We start from the raw sequence: 9,986 nt of genomic DNA, 5'->3' as shown, positions 1-9,986 counted from the left end.
AGTAATTGCATTATTTAATAACACAGAATATAAAGGGAAAAAAATGCCAGTTCTCAGAATACCATTTCTACAAAAGTTAGATCATTATCATTACACTTGAAAATCATCGTGGGTTTTAGTTCATGCATTCCCAAGAAAATGAAACTGTTCATATGGCTCAACAATTATGCCTAATATAATTTAATTTCTGCCTGATAGATATGAGTCAAAAAGAGTTTATAAGCCAGTATTAGCTTTTTTCTCCTGTGTATTATAAATAATATCAAAATATGTGTCCTTTAACTTTACAAGCATCTACTTCTCTGTCTCCCAACCTCCCAATCTGCTGATGTGTGCAGATTGCTATGCTTTGCAGTCTGTCAATCAAGGACCCAATATATTTGATCAGAACCATCTATTAATTTATGTGTTCTTACCTGCCTCTAAGTTGCTAGATGAAATGGCAGTGATGTAGCTTTACCATAGTTAGTCTCTGGAAGACTGCCTCAGTAAGGAAGGATTGTGCATGCCTGAGTGTGCTAAGTCACCTCAGTCATGTCCGACTCTTTGTGATTCTTTAATACTACCAGGCTTCCCTGTCCATCACCAACTCCCAGAGCTTACTCAAACTCATATCCATTGAGTTGGTGATGCCATCCAAACATCTCATCCTCTGTTATCTCCTTCTCCTTCCTCCCTCAGTCATTCCCAGCATCAGGGTCTTTTCCAATGAGTCAGTTCTTTGCATCAGGTGGCCAAAGTAGTGGAGTTTCAGCTTCAACATCAGTCCTTCCAATGAATATACAGGACTGATTTCCTTTAGGATGGACTGGTTGGATCTCCTTGTAGTCCAAGGGACCCTCAAGAGTCTTCTCCAAGACCACAGTTCAAAAGCATCAGTTCTTTGGTACTCAGCTTTCTTTATAGTCGAACTCTCACATCCATACCTGACTACTGGAAAAACCATAGCCGTGACCTGAAAGACCTTTGTTGGCAAAGTAATGCTTTTTAGTATGCTGTCTAGGGTGGTCATAGCTTTTCTTCCAAGGAGCAAGCATCTTTTAATTTCATGTCTGCAGTCACCATCAAAGTGATTTTGGAGCCCAGAAAAATAAAGTCTGACACTGTTTCCCCATCTATTTCCCATGAAGTGATGGGACCAGATGCCATGATCTTAGTTTTCTGAATGTTGAGTTTTAAGCCAACTTTTTCACTCTCCTCTTTCACTTTTATCAACAGGCTCTTTAGTTCTTCTTCACTTTCTGCCACAAGGGTGGTGTCATCTGAATATCTGAGGTTATTGATATTTCTCCCGGCAATCTTGATTCCAGCTTGTGCTTCATCCAGCACAGCATTTTTCATGATGTACTCTGCATCTAAGTTAAATAAGCAGGGTGACAAGATACAAACTCGACATACTCCTTTCCCTATTTGGAACCAGTCTGTTGTTCCATGACCAGTTTAACTGTTGCTTCTTTACCTGCATACAGATTTCTCAGGAGGAAGATCAAGTGGTCTGGTATTCCCATCTTTTTCAGAATTTTCCACAGTTTGTTGTGATCCAGACAGTCAAAGGTTTTGGCATAGTCAATAATGCAGAAGCGCATGTTTTTCTGGAACTCTCTTGCTTTTCCATGATCCAGCGGATGTTGGCAATTTGATCTCTGGTTCCTCTGCCTTTTCTAAATCCAGCTTAAACATCTGGAAGTTCATGGTTCAAGTACTGCTGAAGCCTGGCTTGGAGAATTTTGAGCATTACTTTACTAGCTTGTGAGATGAGTGCAATTGTGTGGTAGTTTGAGCATTCTTTGGCATTGCCTTTCTTTGGGATTGGAATGAAAACTAACCTTTTCCAGTCCTGTGGCCACTGCTGAGTTTTCCAAACTTGCTGGCATATTGAGTGCAGCACTTCCGCAGCATCAACTTTTAGGATTTGAAGAAGGTCAACTGGAATTCCATCACCTTCACTAGCTTTGTTGGTAGTGATGCTTCCTAAGGCCCACTTGACTTCGCATTCCAGGATATCTGGCTCTAGGTGAGTGATCACACCATCATGGTTATCTGGGTCATGAAAATCTTTTTGATATAGTTCTTCTGTGTATTCTTGCCACCTCTGCTTAATATCTTCTGCTTCTGTTAGGTCTATGTGATCCTGAAGCTGCTCTAATTAACAGATAGAGATTAATATACGTTTTATTCTAAGGTGACAGAGGGGGGTGATCATTGAGTCTGTGCTGTAGTGACCTTCACAGAAGGGAGGTTTAAAAAAGCAAAGAACCTGGTTTGTTTCTTGAAGATACTATTTCTGCATGCTGACTTACCCTCATCTTCCTTCTGTTCTATAGTTTTGATGTTCCAGCTTGCCAAGGTGAGCCAGAAGACTCTTTTTCAGAGACGTGCTCTTTTTCTGCAGAAAAGTTGTAAGATGGAGCCATGTTTTCCCTCTTATAAAGTTCAAGCTCCTGGTGAGAACCAGCAGATAAGAGAGCCCTTATCTGAAGTTATGTGAGAAGGAAAGAGATTTTAAGGATTCTGCCCAAGATAAGATTTTCTTATACTTCATCCTTTTACTTTTGTCCTGGCACCCTCTGGGAAACTGTCCATTGCCTTCCTGATAGATTACTAGTACTTCATCCAGCCTGATGAAATGGACCAGTTAATCAGATGGCTACCCACCTGTGCAGGTCTCCTGTAGTAACTGTCCCTCTGGAGCTTCAGGAATAGGGAATTCTCCTGTGAGTTTCCTGTTCTCCTGTGAGTGCCTGTGACTGCCTCCTACCTCAGCAGCACCCCTTTCACCCTCTGGTGACCTTTCCTTCCTTAGAACTTGTTCTTCATCATTGATAAAATTTTCCATTGCTTATGACCTCAATTCTTTACTTTGTCCCCTTGCAACAAGATAAAATAGAGCTTGATAATTTCTCAAGAGGAAATTCACCTTAGTCTCTCTTCTGAAGACTTTGCACCTTGATCCCTATATTACACATAAGTTTATGTGCACATTTCTTTCCTTCTGCATTTCAGAAATTCTGAGTCTGTACCTTATTCCTGGGCAAAGCCTCTATCTCACATAGAGTAATTGTCTACTAAGGTGACAGTTGGAGAAGGGAATGTCCAGTACAGTGTCTGATAAACAAAAGAAAATGGATTTTTAAATTTCAATGTTTTAAATTAAATTCACAAGAAGAAAAATCAGGATTGAACTTCCCTGGTGGTTCACTGATTAAAAATCTGCCTGCCAAATCAGGAACACAGGTTTAATCCCTGATCTGGGAAGATTCTATGTGCTGTGGAACAACTAAGCCTGTGCACCACAACCACTGAGCCCACGCTCTAGAGCCCAGGATCCACAGCTACTGAAGCACACAGATTGACAGTCTGTATCGCAAGAGAAGCCACCACACTGAGAAGCCTGCACATCATAATAAGAATAGCCCCTGCTTGCTGCAACTAGAGAAAGCCTGCACAGCAACAAAGACCCAGTGCAACCAAAAATAAAGAAAAAAATTATCCAAAAAAAAAAAACAATCAGGGTTAACATCTATTGAACACAAAATACATATTAAGTACCTACAGGAGAAGGAAGTAAACATTGAAAGAGTAAGGCAGTATGCCAAAAGATAAAAATTACACTGCAGATAGTGATTGCAGCCATGATATTAAAAGACGCTTACTCCTTGGAAGGAAAGTTATGACCAACCTAGACAGCATATTAAAAAGCAGAGACACTACTTTGTCAACAAAGGTCCATCTAGTCAAGGTTATGGTTTTTCCAGTGGTCATGTATGGATGTGAGAGTTGGACTATAAAGAAAGCTGAACGCTGAAGAATTGATTCTTTTGAACTGTGGTGTTGGATAAGACTCTTGAGGGTCCTTTGGACTGCAAGGACATCCAACCAGTCCATCTTAAAGGGCATCAGTTCTAGGTGCTCATTGGAGGGACTGATGTTGAAACTGAAACGCCAATACTTTGGCCACCTGATGTGAAGAGCTGACTCATTTGAAAAGACCCTGATGCTGGGAAAGATTGAGGGAAGGAGGAGAGGGGACGACAGAGGATGAGATGGTTGGATGGCATCACCGACTCGATGGACACGGGTTTGGGTAGACTCCAGGAGTTGGTGATGGACAGGGAGGCCTGGCATGCTGCAGTTCATGGGGTCGCAAAGAGTCGGACATGACTGAGCAACTGAACTGAACTGAACTATGCCAGAAATGTAAAACAAAGAGACAACAATCAAAAAAAGAGGTGCATTAGGGCAAGGTATCCAGAAAGTCCTGGTAAAGGACTTCACACTTTTAAAAGGGTATCAAGTTAGGTGTCAGTGTAGGAAGATAACTCTAAGTGCATTATTCAAGGAAGTGATAGCTTTCAGATGAGTTTTACCATGTGTAATGCGTACTAACCTAGACCATGTTAAATACTGACTCACACTGAATGACATGCATTTGAGCAAAGAACTGACAATTTTTTATGTATATCATAAAAAAGTCACTTTGGCTGATGAATAGTGATAAGAACAGACAATATGAGACCATTAACAGTGTCAAGAAAAGCAATGGGAAAACCATTCTTGGAATCCATGTAGAAGTCTCTATGGGATGGGACCTAATTGAAGAGAGTGCTATAGAATTTTCTGATACTTTGTGAGAGAAAACCAGAGATAAAGGGTAGCTTTATAAAGATGGATTCCACTGCAAAATGACTTCTTTGAGACAAATGATCTGAGAGCTAGAGGGACAACTTTGTTAACTCGGGAAAGATTAAGCACTGGATTCTAAGTGTGGTAGAAGAGAAAGTTCAGTGTATAGAGGAGTGGGAAGGATTTGCCATATGTCTGGGTTCCCAAGGTTTTTGAATACTAAGAACACATGGCACCTTCCCATTGACCTGATCCAGGGAACAGAGCAAATTTCAAAGATGTTCACTCATGTCTTAATAGGACTTCCATTTATTTTTGAGACACTTTCATTTTTCTTGTCAAAACTGTGTAGATACAGAAGGCCATTGTGCAGACAATCACAATATAATGAGTTAAGGAAAAGTGAGACCTAGTTCGCCCTTATCCTATCGTAAAGACTTCTACATGGTACCATCTCCAAAGGGAGCCTACATTTTATCTGTCTGCCTTGTCTTAGTTGTGTGTGTCTTAGTTGAGGAGTATTTTAATGAAGTAATCCTTCTTCAATGATAGAATTAAAAAACAATAAAAGGAAAATAATTACATGAATTAGTTTTTTAGAATTGTCACAAAAAATAAATACTATAAGCTGGGCAGCTTAAATAAAATTTATAGTCTCACAATTCTGGATACTAGAAATACAAGAACAAAGGTGTTGATGTGTTGATTCTTTTTCAGGGCTGTGAGGGAAGAATCTATTACATGCTTCTCTGCTAGCTTCTGACAGCTGCTGGCTGTCATTGGCATTTCTTGGTTGTACAGGCATCAACCTGATTTCTGCTTTTTATTCATACACCATTCTCTATGTGTCCATATCTTTCTATGTCAAAATTCTTATTTCTTCTAATAGGGACACTGTCATGATGGGTTAGTGAAGTCGCTCACTCGTGTCTGACTCTTTGTGATCCCATGGACTGTAGTCTACCAGGCTTCTCTGTCCATGGTATTTTCCAGGCAAGAGTACTAGAGTGGGTTGCCATTTCCTTCTCCAGGGGATCTTCCTGACCCAGGGATCAAACCCAGGTCTCCTGCATTGCAGGCAGATGCTTTACCCTCTGAGCCACCAGGGAAGCCCACTCAATTATTACTTCATTTAAACTTGATATTTTTATTCTGCAAAGTTGCTTCTTCCAAACAAAATTACACTCACAGAAATCAGTCAGACAGAGGAGAAATATTGTATGATAACTCTTATATGTCGAAATTCAAAAAGAAATGATACAAATGAACTTGCATACAAAACAGAAAAAGACTCACAGACTTAGATGACAAACATAGTTGCTGGGGTGAAGGGATAGTTAGGGAGTTTTGGAAGGTCATGTACACATTGCTATATTCAAAATGGATAACCAACAAGGATCTGTTGTATAGCACATGGAACTCTACTCAATGTTATGTGCTAGCGTAAATGTGGGAAGGTTTGGGGAGAATGGATACATGTGAATGTATGGCTGAGTCCCTTTGCTGTTCTCCTGAAACCATCATAGCATTGTTAATGGCTATACCTCAATATAAAATAAAAAGTTTCTTAAAAATAAAGTTACACTCACATATATTGGCAGTTAGGACTTCAACATCTTTTGGGAGAACACAGTTCAGCCCATGACCTATGACAGCACTCAATGTGTGTGAAATGAAATACTAGTTGATGAAAATAAAGGTGAAAACCTAATAAGAAAGGTCTGGAGAGATAGTAAAGCATTGTATTCCTGTGTGTGATGCAATTTCAGTAACTGAAGCTATATCACTGAGCAAAAGCAGTGCCTTATTTTGCATGGATTACCTTTTTGGAGGAAGAGGTAAATATCTAAAGGAAGATTTTATATATTGTACAATAAAAATAAGAAAAATACAGTGAATGTATAGTAAGTGATATTAAGGGCAATTTTGCTATAGACAAGTTACAGTGTCTCCTTCTGATAAGAAAACACGTAAAGGAAAATTTAATGAAATGTAAGTATGAGTTCAAGCTGGTTTTAGAAAAGGCAGAGGAACCAGAGATCAAATTGCCAACATCCGCTGGATCATGGAAAAAGCAAGAGAATTCCAGAAAAGCATCTATTTCTGCTTTATTGACTATGCCAAAGCCTTTGACTGTGTGGATCACAATCAACTGTGGACAATTCTGAAAGAGATGGGAATACCAGATCATCTGACCTGCCTCTTGAGAAACCTGTATGCAGGTCAGGAAGTAACAGTTAGAACTGGACATGGAACAACAGACTGGTTCCAAATAGGAAAAGGAGTACATCAAGGCTGTATATTGTCACCCTGCTTATTTAACTTCTATGAGAGTACATCATGAGAAACGCTGGGCTGGAAGAAGCACAAGCTGGAATCAAGATGGCCGGGAGAAATATCAAGAACCTCAGATGACACCACCATTATGGCAGAAGGTGAAGAGGAACCGAAAAGCCTCTTGATGAAAGTGAAAGAGGAGAGTGAAAAAGTTGGCTTAAAACTCAACATTCCGAAAACTAAGATCATGGCATCTGGTGGAAAATAGATGGGGAAACAGTGGAAACAGTGCCAGACTTTGTTTTCTGGGGCTCCAAAATCACTGCAGATGGTGATTGCAGCCATGAAATTAAAAGATGCTTATTCCTTAGAAGGAAAGTTATGACCAACCTAGATAGCATATTGAAAAGCAGAGACATTACTTTGCCAACAAAGGTCCATCTAGTCAAGGCTGTGGTTTTCCCAGTAGTCATGTATGGATATGAGAGTTGGACTGTGAAGAAAGCTCAGCGCCAAATTGATGCTTTTGAACTATAGTGTTGGAGAAGACTCTTGAGGGTCCTTTGGACTGCAAGGAGATCCAACCAGTCCATTCTAAAGATCAGTCCTGGGTGTTCATTGGAAGGACTGATGTTGAAGCTGAAACTCCAATACTTCGGCCACCTGATGCGAAGAGTTGACTCATTGGAAAAGACTCTGATGCTGGGAGGGATTGGGGGCAGGAGGAGAAGGGGACGACAGAGGATGAGATGGCTGGATGGCATCACCAACTCGATGGACATGAGTTTGAGTAAACTCTGGGAGTTGGTGATGGAGGCCTGGCGTGCTGCGATTCATGGGGTCACAAAGAGTCGGACACGACTGAGTGACTGAACTGAACTGAATTGAAGTATGAGTTATTTTGACATCATGGGTGGATTACTCTATGCAGAGGTAAGCAGGTGTAAAATCTGTGAGCCACAGTGGGCTCTGTGGATGTGCTTTGGCCATGGGGAAAAAGAGCAGGCTAAAAAACAATATGCCAAGTGAAAGAACCCAGACTGCAAAGATCATGTATTAAGGTTTTCATTTTTATGAATTGATCAAAAAGGAAATCTATAAAAATGTGAAAAAGATCGGTGATCATCTAAGGCTCATGTTAGAATGAAGATGACTGTTATAGTATTAGATTTGTTTTCAAGTGATGGAAATGCTCCAAATTTGCTTGTGGGTCAGAGACGTAGCCATGTGGAAAACTATCTTTCTCTCTCTCTCCTTCAATCTACAACCATTAAAACATTCACAGCTCAACAAAGGGCCCTCCATCCAACACAGTGTGACACTGAAGAATTCTGAGCATGAAAGATGGATGGCCTGGAACGCACAGTAGGTGGAACCAAGGGAACGGTGGGGATGGGGCCTGAGATCCCAGGCTTCTGACCATGGAAGCTGAGCCCATGGCTCCAGAGGAGCCAGCAGCAGCAGGCAAGGCAGCGCACATGACTCTGGCATCATGCATGGGCACACAAACCCTGCTTCCAAAGAAACGTGACAGGAGTGTCCATGAAGACCTGGCCCATACCCTCACCCTTCCTGCTGCTGAGGCATCAGAACCCCAGCTCCTGCACCCTCATCCACGGTGGTGGGGCCCTTGAACCTTACAACAAAGGTCAAGGTGGGGATGGGCTGCTCAATCCAGCTCAATCCAGGTCCTTCCAGCTCTCCCCCTCTTCCCCACAATGGAACCTGTTTCAAGGGATCTCGGATGTAAGGAAAGAGCCCGCCATTCTGATGAAGACAGCAGCTCAGGCACAAACAAAACAGCAATAACACTGCTGTCACAAGATGGAGCAATGGAAGCGTGGAACCACCCACACCTCTTACAGAGCCGGTGGAAGCTGGAAAGTGCCAACTTCAAATGCAACCACAAGTAACTGCAGATACTAGAAGCCAAAAGCTTATGTGACGTTGCCACCTACTGGTAAATAAAAAGAAATAGACTATCTTGAATCTGTCATTTAATTTCAAAAGTGCAAGCAGAGGAAAAATGTATCAAACAATATGAAGAATTATAGTAACACTACATCACACAAAGAAAAAGATAATTTTCTAGATGCCAAATTTAAAATAACTGGTAGTCCAGTGGGTAAGAATCTGACTTCTAATTCAGGGGTCCCAGGGCTCAGCGGGGAACTAGGATCTCATATGTCTGGAAGCAACTGAGCCCGTGTGCCACAACTACTGAGCTTGCCTGCTGTAGAACCCATGCTCCAAGACAAAAGAAGCACTTGACTACTGCAACTGGAGAAAGCCCAGATACCACAGCAAAGGGGCCAAGCACCACAAGGAAGGCTCAGCGGAGCCAAAAATAAATAAATAAATAATCAGAATAGTGTGATCGAACTGTTGGAGAATTCAAAATAGTTGTCATGAAGAAATTCAAAGAGTTACAAGAAAACTCAGAAAGGTAATTTAATAAGCTGAGGAATAAAATTAAGGAACCCGAAGGAATACTTTACCAAAAAGACTGAAACCCTAAAGAAGAGCCAAACAAAAATTCTAGAATCAAAGAACACACTAAATGGGGTGAAGAATTCATTAGAAAGCGTTTAAAATAGACCAGATCATAGGAAGAGAGAATTAGTGAGCTCATAAATAGAAATCTAGGAATGATGCAATAGATGAGGAAAGAGAAATAAGATATAAAAAAAAATGAGGAAATCCTACAAGAATTACTGGAAACTTTTAGAAAGGGCACCATTAGCATAATGGGTATCCCATTAGGAGAAGAGAGGGAAAAGGGAGAAGAAATATTATTTAAGAAATAATAGCTGTGAACTTCCCAAACTGGGGGTAGGAACTTGATATACAAGTCCATGAAGTTAAGAGAACATCTAAAGACCCCATTGCAAATAGACCTTTTCCAGGACAAGATAATAAAATTGTCAGAATTCAATATAAAGAAAGAATTTTAAAGGCAGCCAGGGCAAAAGGGATGGTAACCTACAAAGGAGCTCCTACTGGACCATCAGCAGGTTTTCAGCAGAAACCTAACAGGCCAGGAGGGAGTAGAATGACATTTTAAAAATACTCAAAGATAAAACTTG

Source organism: Bos grunniens, chromosome 15 (genome assembly GCF_055505025.1).
Source record: "Bos grunniens cultivar Pamir isolate PY7600 chromosome 15, Bosgru_T2T1.0, whole genome shotgun sequence".
Taxonomy (NCBI): Eukaryota; Metazoa; Chordata; class Mammalia; order Artiodactyla; family Bovidae; genus Bos; species Bos grunniens.
This window is presented reverse-complemented; position numbering follows the sequence as displayed.